Source organism: Dermacentor albipictus, chromosome 3, assembly GCF_038994185.2.
Source record: "Dermacentor albipictus isolate Rhodes 1998 colony chromosome 3, USDA_Dalb.pri_finalv2, whole genome shotgun sequence".
Classification (NCBI taxonomy): Eukaryota; Metazoa; Arthropoda; class Arachnida; order Ixodida; family Ixodidae; genus Dermacentor; species Dermacentor albipictus.
Window position 1 is genome coordinate 115,988,416 of NC_091823.1, and position 18,038 is coordinate 116,006,453.

General features: G+C 48.4%; 1 protein-coding gene and 1 non-coding gene across 4 annotated transcripts in view; both read right to left on the bottom strand.

Moving 5' to 3' along the window:
* Positions 1 to 18,038, bottom strand: part of LOC135916881 (adenylate cyclase type 8-like) — a 729,759-nt gene that overhangs the window by 416,828 nt on the left and 294,893 nt on the right. The gene's annotated exons all lie outside the window — the stretch shown is intronic.
* On the bottom strand, positions 16,159 to 16,341 carry LOC135920818 (U2 spliceosomal RNA). Its single transcript, XR_010570323.1, has one exon. It is a non-coding gene; the product is annotated as a U2 spliceosomal RNA (small nuclear RNA).

The window sequence follows — 18,038 nt, forward strand, 5'->3', positions numbered from 1 at the left end:
CCAGGTACCTACATATTACCAGTCCAGTCCAGGTATTAGTCCAGGTAGCTCCTTGTGAACCTCCCCGCTTTTTCTCATATATGAGGGACAAAAATACCACTCTCTCTATTTCTCTCTCTCTCTTTCTTTCTCTGTCTCTAGTATTCCATTATTTTTGGTTATGATGAGCTAGTAAGATCAAGCTAAACCGAAGTCCCTCTAAATGCAGTAACGTCTACAATTATGACGGTAATCAGAGATACTATTGATTGAACACTCGTGCACAACAAATACATATTGGCCATGCCTTGGCATGAGCCCCATTTTCCGATCCGTCAACCGGCTCGCATGATATAAGGAATGCTTACAGTATACTACCGGGCGCCCCGAGACCAATACGAGAGAAGAAAAAAGAACTTCTAAATAGAACAAGCTGCCACTCTACTTTTTTTTTCTTTGCTAGTAGTTTGTTCTGAGTCACGATTTCGTAACTTGCCAATATATCTATCGCCGACTTGCTTCTAGGTTTTATGGGCAAAAGTGCTTCCAAATTTGAGCATGCTTCACTTTCTTTCCTTTCTTTTTCAAAATCCCATCCTTTATATTTCTCACTGCACCCACTGCATTAGCCAAAAACGCAGATATACACAACCCTTACTTCCTTACGCCTGCGTGCAATCGTTTTTTTCTTTTTTTGAAAAAGTCGCTTTCACTCTATTTATTTTAGTTTATAAAGAAAGGAGGGCGCTTTGAACGCTTCCCTTGCGGCACCCTCCTTTAGTGAGCACGTTTAATTCACATTCAAACGATAAACGAAAATGAAAGCGTTTTCTCTCGTGCGCACAAAAAAATGGGGATATCTGCATAATATTGAACTGTGGCACAGAACTCTGGAAGAAGTATCTTCGGGCGGGGGATCGGCTGAGGAAGGAAGGAAGGAAGGAAGGAAGGAAGGAAGGAAGGAAGGAAGGAAGGAAGGAAGGAAAAAGTGGAGAAGGAAAGGTAGGGAGGTTAACCAGTTTAGCTTAACCGGTTTGCTACCCTACACATGGGAGAGGGATGGGGGAGATTAAAGATGGGGAAGGGGGAGAGGGAGAGAGAGCACAGAGCGCAGCACACACACATCGTACGTTGGAGTCCATCAATCTGGCATGGTACGTGACATCACTCTCACAGCCGCTTGTCCAATCCCATCTCTTTCAAAAACCGAAGTAGTCCCTTTGTCGCCTTCACCTGCGATGTCTTCTGTCGGCGGCATGTGAAAAGCGGCTGAGGAGAATAAGTGAGCTGCGCGCTTTCCCAAAGTAGAGGCTTTACCCCACCGAGATCCGCGAGCAATCCAGCCGAATTCGTCCGTCGACACACCGACCCCGAGTTTTAAAGTCAGGAGCCTCGAATGTGATTTACCCGCCGTGGTTTCCCAATGGTGTTGGGCTGCTGAACACGAGGTCGCGGGATCGAATCCCAGCCGCGGCGGCCGCATTTCGATGGGGGCGAAATGCCAAAACACCTGTGGTACTTAGATTTAGGTGCACGTTAAAGAACCCCGGGTGGTCGAAATTTCCGGAGTCCTCCACTACGGCGTGCCTCATAATCAGAAAGTGGTTTTGGCACGTAAAACCCCATAATTCTTTTTTTTTTCAAATGTAGGTTGCTGATAGAACGCAGCCATGGATTTCGTTCTTCGTACATATCCGACGCTGGGTGATCAAAGTCTCTCTTTCTGATGCTTGCTTTGCAGCGATGGCTTTATGTGCCGTAGACACAAACTTTAGCCGTTCTGCGAGTATTACTTTTATCGAAAAAAAAAAGAAGGAAGACGTGGGGCACAGAAATGTAAGCGGTATAACGATTATGTCCATAAATTGTGAAACACCATCACGACACACCACGCAGGCCTGGAGGATTCAGCAACACGAAGCCGAGTTTTTATCCTAATGTAGTCAGCGAATGACAACGAAGCGGTATACATTTTAAGCAGTAAAGAAGTTAACGTTTACTTAAAAGGTAAAGGTTAGACTATTTTAATGGTCTCAAGTTATAATCAGCTAAAGCGAGGCCCATAATTCTTGAGGAGAATTAAAGGTTCTTACTATACTAGCTAGTTCTTATCCTCATTTGAAGTTCCGGACAAACAACGGAGACAAATGCATGTATTGGGTTATTTGCATTTCTATGCTCAGATGTGCTAAACATATCCGCGCGAATTTCGCTCCACAGGCGTTCTCTCGCACTCGAAACTGGAATACGACCTGTCTTTTTTTTGTCTTTATTCTATTGTGAATTCATATAGTCGAAGTGCATTCGAAGTTTCCGGTGAGTTAACAATACGGCATAACAACTTAAAGAGCAATACGGCGTCCTTCTGTAATCTGCAACTAAGGCATCGTTTCGTTGAGTTCGAGTGTTACATTACTGAGGCTGAGCTCTGACAAAAGCTAGGTGTTTAGGAGCACACCTGGTCGCGAAACAAGGACACGTTGTAGCTCATATATATTAACTGTTCCTACTTGAGAATAGTTCAGCTGTTCGCAATGAAAGACGGATGTATTTATATTTACACTTTACAAGCTGCTTTATACTGTGTTCTTTAAAACTAATGGCAGCGCTAAAGGGGACGAACACACTGTGAAAAGACGACACGACGACGAGGAAGCGTTCCATCGTCCTCGTGTCGTTTTTTCACCGTGTGTTTGTCCCTTTTAGCGCTACCATCAGTTTTAAAGAATGCATCACCAACTAGCCCAGCACCATGTTTTATTTATACTATGACGCGCAATGAACTATTTATCGATTAACTGTTACTGTCAGTATCGAGGTTGCTCAAGAGCCTCGAGGTTGCTCAAGGAGCTGACGTATCGGTGGAGAGAAATAAACCCGCACGGCGTAGCCAGGAAATGAGTTTGATACCGCGATGCACAGCGCAGCGTTATCAAGCTATATGGCCTTATCACAATTGACGGCACAGATTTTCTGTTCACAGTGATTGGATAAGCCAGCTGGCAGAGTGCTGCTCACCCCAGTGAGCCATAGGACGTTGCGTAGTGCAAAACTGAAAGCGCCCCGGAAATTATCGAGGGAGGATACCTAACAGCTTTACTGAATATCCCCAAACTGAGCTTCAAGAAGCGCTGCTGGTTCTACCAAACCGCGTGGTCCTCTTATTTGCAGTGTGTGCGGTTGTGTTCTATATCGACTTCTGGCGCAATCTTTATCGCAGACAGGAAGGAGCTCCCGATTTTCACTTAATTTCCCATCATAACATGTACATGTACAAGGACATAAACACGGAAACGAGACAATATAGAATATTCCGACCCGTCATGAGCATCGCGCAAGATGAGCGTACCGGCATGTTTTAGTTGAACATCACGTCACAACAAGTCCTCCCCGGCGCTGTAGTTCGCGGCTGTGCGGTGGCATCTCGGTAAATAGGTAACGCTAATATGCGTGTGCATAGGTTCGGTTTACTGGAGCTCCTTCGTTTAAGTGACCTGTGACCCTATGACGTAAAAATATTCCGTTATGACTTAATTCTAATCGCCTGGCGTCAAATTTACTTAAGCGCCGACCCAATCATCGCGTGGTTTGTTGCCTATTGACTGTTGTCCTGTACACTGTGCTTAAATTTGTGCGCGAGATATTATCAAAGGAGCCACACTAACTGGTGCACCTTTTTCTTTAGTTGCTTGGCTTATGTACGATCTTTGTCCTCTCAAAAGAGAAGCCATCGAATCTTGCACCGATAAGTTCGCTCCTCATGGCACATCCTTACCCGCGTTTTCTGTAGCCAAGAAAAAAAAAACGCATTAACGCAATTACGTGACAGTGGCGGCGCCAATTTTGGCACCACTTAGGCTATATAATCACTGATTTCTTCGAAAAAATATACAGTTGGTGGTGACTTTCTCGTTGTAATTTTACTTTATAATTTATGGCGCGCAAACGTAAACGTGTGTAACACACTAACTCTTTCTCTCATATTTGACTGCCACTATATTTGTCGGCTACCGTCTTTCCGATAAGAGACTAGTAAAACGCACTGGCAAGAATAGAAGTAAATAAAAAAGCGAAAATAATCAAATAATAAAAATGCCTTGTTAACGACCTTTAATATGCACGTTCGTACATTCTACAGCAAGAGGGTGATACGGCTGGCCCCAGTGGTTACGGGAACGGGCTCTCGGCGACCTTCGACAGCGTCTGCTTGGAGCTCGAACCAGATAGACCGTCGGAGAGGGTCCGGCAGGGAAGACGAAGTGATATAACTACAATAACACAATTTAGCAGATCCTTACGGGTGAGCGGTGCGCTCCAAGACAAAAAGCAAAGAAATGTTTGGGGTGCGTGCTCATGCACGTAAGGGCAGAGAAGGTCCTCACGTGGCGTCTCATTGGTCTTATACCCTACAACATCCGGGCAACTCCATTCCCTCTTGCTCCCTGGTAGAGGACCTTGTCAGTACACTGGTCCGCCCACACAGACGAATACGGGGAAAAACCACTCCCTTGCAATCCACACACAGGAATACGGAGCAAACCCACTCCCTGGTGGGGTTGAACGTAGATCACGTCGTGTCAGCCCACAGGGTAGAATTCGGGAGAGAAACCACTCCCTGGCGAAGAGGTGGCGAATGGAGGACAGAGGAGAGTAGGATTTGCACTGGCGCATAATCCCGTCGCACACACACGACCGACAAGTCTTTTTTACGTTGACGAGGGTGACGGTTAGGCACGTCGTGTCTCAGGCGTTTGGCATCCGTTTCATTCGTGGCCGCACAAAGTGAACCGTACCAACATCCAAATCAAGCGCTTTCCTCGTTTATAGGAAGTCACGTATGTTTGATTTGAAAGCAAATAATTTCGCCGACCTTGACAGGTCTTATCCCATTGGCTGACAAGGGGCGAGGAGCGCGTGCAAGTGGAGAGGGTTTCGTCGGGTTCGAGGTGGAGCAATGAAAGTAGACACGGTTGAAGATGACAGTGCCGCCGACTGCGACTGTCCACTTCCCCTTGCTTAGCTTGTGGTGGCTGGTCGATAATCGCAGTGGCGTGAAATGGGAAGTTCAAAATACCGCTAAGACTGATCGTCTGCGAAGAAGAGTTGGCAGAGCGGGGTTGTATACGTGCCGAAAGGGCTCCACAACGTTCTACTGGCACCTCAATTTATTTTATATTACACAGAAAAAAAAATCCATTCTCACCGGCAGCTCCGAGTATGGCCAGTGCCAAAGCGATCCATGGGCATCCATTTTTGTTCCTTACGGAACAGCGCCACCTCTTCAGTTTTTTTCGGCCCATTATAACATATTTATTGTGTACACGTCAATTTGACGTGTTGAGTTCTTGCGCTTTTGTGACGTCGCGTGACAGACAGGCGAAGTGGGCGTAGCCCGAAAGCATTCGACCATTAGGGATCATGGTGAAGGAGGCCTAGGACCGTAAATATCTCGTTTTCTTTTGTTCGGCCTAATCATGTATAACGTGTGTACACGTCATATCAGTTGGGGAATTTTCGCTGTTTTTTAGCTGTCGCGAGACAGACAGACGAAATATGTGTGGCCCCAATAATGATTCAGCAATCGTCGAGGGCTAGTGGCAGAAATTATAGCGGCGCTGTAGTCGAATGACTGCAACACTACCGCGTCCTGTCTTACTTTTTCTGACCGTGTGCTTCATTTATGCTCTTTCCTTGCACTCTTTCGGTCTCCCCTAACCCCCCACCCACACGCAGAGCAATGTGCGTGTCTGTGTGTGTGTGTGTGTGTGTGTGTGTTTGTGTGTGTGTGTGTGCGTGTGTATGCGTGTGTGTGTGTGTGTGTGTGTGTGCGCGTGTCTGTGCGTGTGCGTGTGTGTGTGTGTGTGTGTGTGTGCGTGTGTATGCGTGTGTGTGTGTGTGTGTGTGTGTGTGTGTGCGTGTCTGTGCGTGTGCGTGTGTGTGTGTGTGTGCGTGTGTGTGTGTGTGTGTCCGGTTAGAACTCTACTACAGCAGCAGATATTTCGACGATCCGCTTCCACGTAAACGAGAAACACGCAGTTCTCCTGCGTCACCTTAGGGGGCATTCGTAAACGTGAGTGCTGTTGCTGCCAACCACCGAACCGCACTTCTTTGTACTCCTCCTCTCGTCATCAGGCGTCTCACTTATATTGCTACGCGTCAGTAGTGACATGCCGATGAAGAGGATGATTACGGGCGCTCCAAGGACCGATGCGCCGATCCCGGGTCGCGATTGTCCGCCGTGCACGAGAACAACGGCAGGTGCGCACGGTTCCGTGAAAAGTGGGGGGGGGGGGGGGGGGGCAGGCACCAGGAGGAGGTAGGTGTGTAGGGGGGGGGGGGCAGGCAGACAAAATAAAACAAAAAAAGCACCCGCGCTTGGCTGCTCAAAGCAGCAGAGGCAGCCTGGCGCGAAGAGAGATTATCGTCTCTGCTCCCGGCGGTCGGCAGGCACTCGGGGCGCTAACGAAGCCTTTCGGTTCGGCCTCACCAGCTGCGACTAGGCGGTGCGTCAAAAGCGCCGACCAGAATCCGCGCGACAGATTAGGTACCGGCGGAGCACTGGCTCGGAGGGGGGGGCTCCGACCCGTCTGTCACGCGTACTTGAGCTCGGGTCTGTGAGCACTTACGCTACACGGTATGGGAGGAAAACATGTCAAATCACACAACTCCGTGCGCGCTGTTCTACTCGCGGCATCTGGTAAAGCTTTGCGTGGACGAAGGAAGTTTGGGCGTGTTTATTTTCGGTCCTTGATTGGAGAGCTCCTGTAATCTGAACTTACTCTCCGTAATCTCGTTTGGGTCGACTCAAGTTCACGAGTTGTCGAATGTAAGTTTCCAACGTACGAGTGAAACTGTTGGCGATGCTTACCCGTCTGCATGAAGTTGCGTGTCGAACCGACTTATTGAAAAACAAAATAAAGAGAAATAGGGTTGTAAGTTTCCATCTGCTACTGTCCGTGTATGCACGCCTACCTTTTCGTAACACAAAGTAACGAATCAAAGTCACGGGTGTTGAGCTATTGCATAACAAAAGCAGCAGAACTACCGTAAGAAACAACCTCGCGGCGCTCAATAAATCTTCTAAGTCGAAATAGTGACTGATAGCCCCGCATCACGAGGCAATGCTTGTATTTTCGTTCCTCGAGGCCACATTGTAGTAGTATAGCTTGCTCTTCCAATGGAATAAAATGCCATCTTTCAGTACTCAAGAAGAAAGGGAGTTAACCGAGGGGACAGCATAGGGGAAATTACTTGTGCTTAATAAATGAAATAATGAAACGATAAATTAATGTAAATGAAGGTGGATTAAAAAACTACTTGGCGCAGGTGGGGAACGATGCCACAACCTTCGCACCCAAAAAGATTACGTTCTCGTGACGCCTGCGGCAGATAGGACGTTCCTCGTCCGCCGCCAAGGTCTGTGAGTGGTGGCACTGGTTAACACTACCAGACCAGGGTTCTACTAGGAAACCTAAATGCCCAAGAAAGTGGATGGGGAAACGGCGCCGCGGTAGCTGAATTGGTAGATCATCGAACGCAAAATGCTAAGGTTGTGGGATCATTCCCCACCTGTATGCGGCAAGTTGTTTTTTCATCCACTTTGCTTTACATTAATTTATCGTTTCCTTATTTCATTTATTAAATTCTGGGGTTTTACGTGCCAAAACCGCTTTCTGTTTATGAGGCACGCCGTTGTGAAGACTCCGGAAATTTCGACCACCTGGGGTTCTTTAAAGTACACCTAAATCTAAGCACATTGTTGTTTTCGCATTTCACCCCCATCGAAATGTATTTCATTTATTAAGCACAAGTAACTTCCACTATGTTGTCCTTGGTGCCAGTGTTTGTTGGCTTCTTATGATGTCTTTCAATACCCAGTAAGACAAAATTGTGCAGGTAGCGCACTGAGGTCTTGGGAACTGCGTCATTGCCCGTAGGGCATAAGATCCATTTCTCACACGGGTCTTGAAATCCGGCCTCTGTATGTGCCTTGCGCCTTTCCAAGCTCGGCTCACTTTCGAAGGTGGTCTCCCGGCGTTCTGCACTGTACAATGCTGGCCAATGAAAGACCGAGTGAGAGAGTGAGCGATAGAGTGAGAAAGACAGACAGAGTGCTTGAGAGAGCGAACGAACGTTGAGCCAGTGAAAGAGAGAGAGACAGTGAGTGCTGTCCTGGGAAAGGGTGCTCGGAATTATGTAGGTTTTAATGCTATCAGAATTCTTAGCCTATATCGCCCACTCTTGTGTCCCTCTGCTGTCTGTTATCTAGCCCCTGAAAGGTCGCTCTCGCTAACAAACAAAAAAAAAACAAAAAAAGAACAATTACAGAAACGCGCGCTCCTCTATCTCACTAAGAAAATAAAAAAATTACGCATGAAAAAGACGCTTGTGCAATCATGCCGTAGTTCATTCGAACTGAGCTATCGAAGTGAACAATGCCAGCGGGACAATATATATATATATATATATATATATATATATATATATATATATATATATATATATATATATATATATATATATATACATCAGTATTCTTGGCCTACTTCTCCACTAGATATCGTAAATAAATATATCTGCCGCAGTACGGTGTCTCGATACATTGCACGAACGCTAATCGCATTAACATCGACAGTCATCATGAGATGAGTGCTGCCGGAACTATTTAATGCACGTGAGGATATGTTGGCGCCTCTTAAAGGCGCCGTCTTCTTCTCTGCTTCAACGTAAGTAAAAAAAAAATTAAAAAAGAACGACAGCACTTAACTGAGAAGAAAGGGCGAGCGACATATAATAAGTTGTTGAAGAATTCATGAAATCGGTTCACAAACACTTTTAAATGCACAAAATAAATTTCGGCACAGCTGTCGCACCATATATTACAGGTTCTGTGCAGCCATTCTAAAGTAAGAAAGAAACAAGCAGAAAAATGTAGAACTAGTCTGCATCGAAAAAAAAAAACAAATCCACAGCGTCACGCTCCAATTATAGCACTGTCACCATATACCCAATGAATATGCCCGGACGCATTTACGCAATCAAGAGCACTGTGTAGTTGTCACAAGTAATGCAAACATAGACGCCGAATCTACGAATAAATCCTAGCAGTTGTGTCATAACAGAGAACTGAATAACACTTCAGCTGTCGATACTGTCTGCAGCTTTGTACGTGGAATTGCTTTCGTGGATGGTTTCGACCGCATCCTTTCGAATCTCAGCATTCGCCGTACGAATAATAGTTTTTGATCGTTGTCTTGAGATTTCATTATATCGCGTATGGTGTGTGTTGCTTTTCTACGTCGTGTGGCTTCGCAGCGCTCCAAGTTTTTCTATATATCCCCTTTTGTTGCATGTCGGGTGAGGCACGATGCGACAACTTCCTCCCGTTAACCTCGACCAGACACTTTAACAGTCAGCTGGTTATTACTGAGCGTACTTGCGTATTTACAAAGAAATGTGCCCTCGTCTTCAAGCACGTGCTTCTGAATGTGATCTTGGACAATCAGAGGCACTTTTATTTCGAAATGCAAAACTGTGCATACTTTCTGTGGCTTCCTGGGCCCACGTGCAGTACTTAGTGTTCACGCTGTCTGGCTTTATTCCATGTTTTCAACCACTTTTCGTGATTTCATTTTGTGTCCCCTAAAGACACCAATCCCTCTTATTACATCATGCCCATAAACGAAACAAACGAAGAAAATAAACCAACAGGAGCACACCAACAGCCATCCTGTGACCGACGCCATAATCACAGACCTGTGATCAGACTTCTCACCGTCGCTTAATTCATTCTTCGCTGTACCATTCACCATCGTAAGTCGACACCTTCTTCTTATCTGCCTAAACATAGCAGCGTTCGGAATCGGGTTGCAACTGCAGTGAAGCAGTGGGCGTAAGCTTTGCTCATGCAAGCCTGCGAACACGGGGTTCAGCCGCCGCTCCTCGTAACAACAGGCGTTGCAGTTCTGACGCAACCTTGGCATGGCCGGGATAGTATCCATTGAGTATTACGTCGAGATTTAAACGTCGTCTGGACGAAAGGCAGACAGGCGATTCAGCAGGCGCCTAAATCTAAATCAAAAGAAAATGAGGGGGAGCATAAAAAAAAAGATACTATATTTGCTTCCCCCCCCCGCCCCCCTACCATATGCAATCTGGAGCGAAGCGCAGTAAATTTAGAAGATACAATAAAGAATATCCATACGATTTTGCTTGAGACACATGAATCCTCGAGGATTACCGTTTTGAAAGCTCTTACAAAAGACGCCGTACGAAGAGTCCGGTTTATTCGACTACCTTTGATTTCGACATCGTGACCGCTTTGCGACACCAGGCGCGGCTTTTGCCTTCTCATCTTCCATAAGACGTCGTGGTTGCGAAAGCTTCCGGTCCTCGACTCAGTTTCAAAAATCGGAATTCCAGCTAATAACCCTGACGTTCCTACGAAAGCTGAAAAGGGGGGAAAATGCAAAACCGCCGACATTCCTCTGATCTCGACACTCGAGCGGCAATATGAAACACGACCGGCGGTCGTCAAAGAGACAAACTGAGCCCTCACGCGGCTTCGATGCGCAGGCGTAAGCATCGCTTGATTATGTGTTAGGCGACGGTGTTGTCATAGCCCTACAGGAGGGACGAACTCGCGCGTATATTACTGTACTAAAAAGCGCAATACGATCACTCTCGGCGTGTCACTTAAGCGTCGCAAAGGGTGCGCGGCTATTCTCGATGTATCCAGTGCGCGCGGTTCAAGGAACGCAATGTGCAAGACGGTGCAAGACCCTCCCCTCATGCTTCACATCGAAAACAAAGCGGGAGCTGGCAGGGTGTAACGTGACAGTGCTCCGAAAGATCAAAGGCCCGATCGGGTCATCGCCGGTAACTCGAGCGCGGAGCAAGATAACGGGAGAGAGACGCCACACGCCTACACCGTGCTTTCGCAGGGAACGGCCGCTGCCCGAGTGCCGCAGCAGTGGTATATACTGCTACCACGGCCGTGTGTAAGACGTCTGCTCACCCCGACCCACTGGCCTCACTGTGGCCTCTGTTGGCGGTGAAAGCGAAACCCTTTGTGTGTCGGCCCTGACGGATGTTCTTGTCCACCCGAGCAGCGCTTCCTCGGATCTCTTCGCTGGGTCCCTCTCTCTCTGTCGGGAGAGCAAAGTGATCCCCTCACGTGGTTCGAGGTTCTAACGTTTCCCACCGAGAGAAACGACGCCCCCCTCCTCGAACTCGGAGACGCCTACGCACGTATGTGCCGACGGACGTTGACCGGCGGGCGGCTATACATCAGTTCAGCGGTAGCGCGAGGCTTCGCCCCCTCTCCCTCTAGTGGTGCAATCGTGGAGAGGGCGAATGCACGCGCAATGCTGCGTGTCACTGCGCTCGTACTGCGTCTGATTAGCGCGCTCGAGGGCTCGTTTGCGGGTTTCGCGACAACCGGACACAAAGATTCTATATTTACGAACGTGCGCGTTCTGGCGAATCTAACCTTTCTTTTGTCTGTGTTTCAGGTGATGACGTCACTGTATTTATTTAGTAATCGTCTTTTCTTTTTTGCTAAGATCTGCGTCATTCTTGTGCGCTGTCATCAGGTCAGAGAAGAGGGGATAACCTGTACCGCTTACGGGCGCCATCATCTCCTTAAACGCAGCTAACAGTAACTTTACAAAAAGAGGAAAGCTAGTTTAGCGTAGCCTGTTTCATTGCAACGTGTACGGTTCGGTTTTAAATGACAATGCAAATTGATAATCATATTACCACCCTCCGTAACAGACGCCCGTGACTGAGGAAGAAGCAGACGAAGACGCTTCTTACCCGGTCGCCAACGAACGATGGAGTCCCATGACGTAGTACAACGTTCTACGCGAGAAACTTACTATGGTAGAGCGAAATAAAGGGAAGAGGCCTCGTTAAGACACACCATATGTAAAAAGAAAACTTAGTACACAGTATGCAATGCAAAAGGGTTAAAGTGCAGTGAAGAAGCGATTTTCATCCCACTGTTTTCTTCTTTCGGCGGCGTTGCACACAACTTATGGTCTGATCACAACGGTGAACTAAAACTATGTCAACGGGCTCTTCGTAGCGCGAGCCGCATTACGTTCCAGCGGACAGCACCGCAGCGAGAGAGAACGTCATCTCGCCTCTTCTCTCTTCTTTGTTTACTTTCGTACTCGGCGCGTGATCGCAATGCGCATACGGCACTCTTAACGACGCGCTGCGCGTCCCCATTGTGCATGAGTAATGAGCAGGCACGAAACGCACTGTGCTCGGCGAGCTCATCCAGTCCTTGCTGCGCTTCGAATCGAGTGACAGCGCTAGAACGCGCCGCGGTCTTTGTCGGTTACGCTTTGCATGCCACGGTGCGAGCTTGCTCGTGACAACGAGGACATGTCTCCAGCAAAGTCATTAGTGTCACATTGTTATCGTCTCATGAAGACAAATCCTTGTTTCGCAAAAAAGAAATATTCCTTCATGCACAGTCATCTAGCCATCTAACCACGCTTTACTTCCCGAAATAGGAACGTGATGGCGCAGACAACGAAAAATTTGAGGATGCCAGCACCCTTTTTAGGGACAAACACACGCATGATGATCACTCGGAACCAAATGCCATTTATAACGAAGGACACTGGCATTTAGGGAGTCACAGAAACTTAGCATTTCCAGCGCACTTCCATTGAAGCGTACTTCATTCACTTGGTTGTAACACTCGGATCGTTTGGGCAGAGTGTATGTCCACATCGTGCCGTATAGGGCATCACGTTTTCGTCTAATCACCTTTTCTTTTTGTGCAAGTATATATTCTGCAAGCATTGTCTACAGTTCTTTTTGCCTCCTTGCGTGAAGACGTAAGAACGATGGGCTTATATTTACGTCGTAGAGGAGGCAGCAGGTGAGGATTGCGTAACAGTAGCTCGCTTCGGGACACAAACGCCAAGTCCACAGCGCCGATAGCTTTGTCGCGATGACTCAGCGGTCTACTTGTTTCGGCTACCGTGAAGTATAGGTCACATGTTCCTTTCACGGCAGCGGCATCCGCATTTTAAAAGGGTGTCGCGAAAATCCCGTTTACCGAACTTCGGATGCATAATAAAGAGCCGAAAGTAGCGAAAATCATTCCGGAACGCCCTCCTGCGGCATTAAACACGCAAGGCGATGTACGGAACGCGAGATTACCGTTCGGAGAGACTTCGTCGCTCACACAACGAATACCCTTATCAGGCGATTTCCTCATTAATTTGACCACGCACTTTATTTATGCGAAGCATATTACGAGAGCTCAACCCAGCTCCTCAGGCGCGGCGGTGTCGCCTTCAATAACCTTTGACCCCATGCCATACCACGTGACACCGTGACGTCACGACAGAGGAGAAACGGGGCTCCAACTCGCGCCGTCGCTCGCGGCGTCCCTGCGGGATATAAGCAGCTGCACTTGTTTCTAGGTGGCTTTGGCTCAACTCTTGGAAGATGGGCTGGGTGGGAATCGAACCAGGGTCTCCGGAGTGTGAGACGGAGACGCTATTACTGAGCCACGAGTACGAAGCTTCAAAGCGGTACAAAAGCGCCTCTAGTGAATGCGGTGTTGCCTTAGAATCTTGACTATATACGTCCCCATAAGTGGGCAAGTTAGTCCAGGGCATTTTATGTTACCAGCGTGAAAAGCGGACTCTTTCTTTAAAGCGCCGATTTTATGGCGCTTTACACATCTGGTGCTCGCGCTGCCCTGTGAATAATGAAGCAGCCTCGCGGATTCCGGCTTCCGTGCTTTTGTCTGGTATTGGGAGGAGGAGGAGGACGAGGAGGAGGAAATAAAGAAAGAAGGCAGGGATGTTAATCAGAAATGCGTCTCGTTGCCTACCCTGTTCTGGGGGGCGGGAAAACGGGAATAGAAAGATAAGAAGAGAGACGAGGGGGGGAGGGGGGGGGCGATAGCGCAGCACACGACAGAGTGAGAAGATTTGGTACACGCGATGATTCGGCACGGAAGAGTTTACAAGCAAATAGTAATAAGGGAATCATAATAATCATAGAAATGATAAGGGAAATGCAAGGAGGTCAACCGTTCGGCAGCATTCGTATAGGCTAAACTTGTGACGCTCCTGCACATGGGTCGACTTCAAGACGGCAGCGCATTCGCGAACGAACGATGATTACCGTCTAAATGCGCGCATTCGAAAAGTTGCACCTATCACGGATATGAGCAAGCGTGGCCTGAACTTAAAACTGGTGCACTTACACTTGAATGCAGACCAAATACGTTGCGGTGGACAGGTAGGCATGTAGGTTCCTGTTTCTGGTCGTTCCGGGCCTTTTCAACGAAATCAAAATTCACTGCCGGTGTCGAATGTCTGACTCCGAGAACAGCTACCCGATGCTCTGCTACCTTGTCCTAGTGCAGGCAGAACGACAGGGGACACAGAAAGGCGCATTTTGACAAACGCAAGGCGCCTACTTTTAACAACACATTTATTTCCAGTTCTCGCAGGTGTACTTCTCAAAACGTCTTAAGAGACGCAGAAGACAAGTGGAAGATAACAAAGTAGAAGCTGGCATACCAACACGGCCCGCGTAGCTGTCCTGGCCGATGCCCGGACAGTTAGATCACGATCGCACGCGTGTTTTTCATACCAGTGCAAAATGATCGGCGCACGTGGCATGTCACCTTAGCGTGAGCGAGGGCATGAGCATGAGCCCCTGTTTCCATATATACCACCATCCCGTGCAGCACGAGCCAAAGCGTGCCCTTTTCTCGCATTCATCCCTCGTGAAAAGCTAGAGACGATGTGCTAAACAGCACAGCCTCCGCGATAAGCGCCGTTTACCCAGTTCCTTCAACGTAGGAGGTAAGGCCGAACCGTGCGTCATGGTACCCCTGTCATAATCAGCCCACGTCGAATGGGTTTAACGTTTTTTTTTCGCTGGAATACAAACGCCCATCGTCGTTTTTTTTTTTATGCGTCGCGTAAGTATACACAGAGGCACGTACGATTACATAACACTTGGCTGCGTACGACGTCGCAACCCGCGTTTCTGTTCCTTACGCTCGTCTAGCCAGTGCTTACGCCGAACCCAACGATCGGCATGTCGCAAGCTCGCGTCGAATGGCCGGAGTAAATGTCCCGCCGTCACCACCACGCCGTCGTTGTCAAGTTGGTCTTGTTGCAGTCGTCAGACACATAACTGCTCGCCTTACGCACAACGACGTGGTCCGTCTGGTAACGCTTTGACGGAACACCGAACGTTGCCGCGGTTCGCCCGGTATTACCTGCAGAAATACTTCGCGTGACGTCGATTTCCACAGTGCGCGGGATCTGCGTAACTTCTGGCGTGACCCGGCCGAATCCAGGGGGATGGGGTGGGGTGGGGGATCGTGGTGGGAGCGTTGCTCCGAGTGGCTTATCACGGCAATCCGTTGACTGCCGAACGTTATCAGTATACACATGCTGACATGCTCTCGAGTGTAGCTCTTCTATAGCTTTCATGCCACGGCGCGTATACCCAGCGTGCGCCTCTCGTTTCGAGAGCCCGAACAGGTGCTAGACGCCGCCGCCGCAGGCGGTCTATTACGCGAAGGTCCGGCGCGGCGCTTCGCCGCTCTTGCATGAAAGGGAGACCGCGGGGCCTATTGATCTGCGCTAGACAAAGCCCGGCGCGGCTCGGCTCGAAAGCGCTCGTTCATGACCTATGGCCTGCCTCCCCGCGGCGCATGGGATGGCGCTTCAATGCAGTTGGTATGTAAACCCTTGCTCTGTCACTCCGAAGCGGAGCGAGGAACGAGCGACGCCAAGGCGCTGAAAGACGGCAGATTCCTGTTCATATCGCTCTTACGCTTCTTTTGTTGTTCTTATGCAGGAAACCGGCGACCGATTTCTACAATACACAGAATTGCATTTCACTTCCACACTCGGGAAAGAAACGCACGTCCTGCGTACTCAGTATTTTGTCTTGTCTCATGAACTGGAGTAATACCCCAACTGTCCAGCTATTGCATCCCGCAAGGCTTCTATTTGAAAAACTTGCTTATTAAATCTTTCGGTAGCTATATCTAAACCAGACTGCCATAACTTTATAAAGATTATTGTAAAAGAGACGGATTACTTGCAAATGTGGTTCTATATGCGAGCACTTATGTACGGCGTACGGCTTACATCCGTATCACGGCGTTTGGACAGGAATGCGTGGGCCGGCCCCGGAGATTGTGCAGTACCGCGTCGACCCGCTGCGGAGGTGAAGCAGGCTTCGAGCACTCCGCCAACTTCCAAAAAGAAGTTTATTATCTTGGGTCCAAATAGAACCATACAATTTTGGCGCTGTTAAGAGAAACACTATATGTACGTTAGAAAATGCACTTAGTGTAGCAAGTTGCCTTCGTGCGCTTTATTTGTTTTAAGTCCTGTATGACAAATAATGAGAGGAGGCAGAAGTGTGGCGACGGCGTCTGTGCACGTGGCCTGCGGTTGCGTGGTTATGACGTCATGGACGTCGGAGATGCCGGCGCGGCTGCAGCAGCGGTTGCGGCAGATGCATGGGATGTGCGGCGACCGCGGGGGCGCTTGTGTCTTCGAAGTGTGGTGCCATGTGAAGAAAAAATATGTATGATTTCATAATGTAGGCAGCCCACGTATGCTGCTTAGACGGTTTCGCTGGTAATTCGTCCCCGTATGAACGTTCCACCCACGCATCTTTTCTTTTTCCTTTGCTTTAGATCACACAGCATTCTTTTAATTGCCTGTAGCAGATAGTATTATTCTAGTCATTGGTCTATCATTACTCAATGAGGCGCGGAAAGTACTTGCACGTCTAATTGAACTGCGTGTTCGTACGATTAACGAAAATTCCCTAAATAACTTTTTCATTCACTACTTTAAGGCACATATTACAATTAACGAATTGTGGCCGGTGAGTTCGCAAGACGTGTCCACTTGGAATAAATTTTTGGGATGACGCCAGTTTCGAGATATTCATTTCAAAATGGTGCCGCGAATACATTGGCGTTCCAGTTGCTTCTGTGCTTCAACGCATAAAATGGCGGTCTGTTGAGAAAGCAAGCGGAACAAGAGTGGCATTTCTTACCGTAAGTTTCACAGTGACTATCTTGAAACCCATATGATCCTTAGAAGTCGTTCCAAGTTCATATGTCCTGCAAGCTCACCGGCTTCACTTCAGAAGTTGCAATTCGTGCGGCAAAGAAATTCAGTAAAATGTAACTTAGTCAATTTTTGTTTGCAAGTCGATTACGCATTTTGATTTTCCGTGCCAGTAATGTCCGCTGTGTCCGCATCCACAACTCAGCCGAAGGCGGCAAGCGATCGTGCGACGCACGCTACGGGGTCGCTAGCGCATCCCGTGCTCTTGCACAACATGTTCCCAACAGAGCATGGCACTTCATGCCCGTTTTGCAGGCGATCAGAAGGCACTCTTTCGCACATACTTGCAGAGTGCACTAAGCTCAAGAACCCCCCCCCCTCTCCCCAGCCTCAGCGACCCCCTCCCCCCCCCCCCCCCCCCAGGCGATGGGAGACCTTACTTATTGTCCAGCCCCGATGTATACCGACCCAGCTCGCGCTGGAGCTGTAGGGGCCAGGAACTGCTTGACGCATATGGGACCTGAGAAGAAGGTTCCACCCCGTCTGGTGCTAGCGTGCACCAACCTTTACTAAGGGCTCAATAAAAGTTGATTCTCTCTCTCTCGAGCAATCCAGCACAATGACTACAATTACACTGTCTGCCACAAACGATTATTTAAAAATTCTGTATGGCAAAAAAAAAAATAGCAACTCACATCATATAGAGAAGATATAGGCTGTTAGTGCTTCACACGCACGATTGGTTCTGTCCACTCTGCTTCAGCACCGCGCACGCGGCATCTTCACTTCTACCACTGCGCTCTCTTCGTAGGTTTTTGCTATACATGGTGTTCACGTCCTTCTCCAGACCACCTGGCGTCTCGCCTGGCGTTCTCTTCGAGAATCCATATAAGCTCCGAGCTCTGAGGGAGCTCCGAGGGAGACGTGCACTTACTACAAACCGCGTTTTCTTTTCGCTCTTTCTGG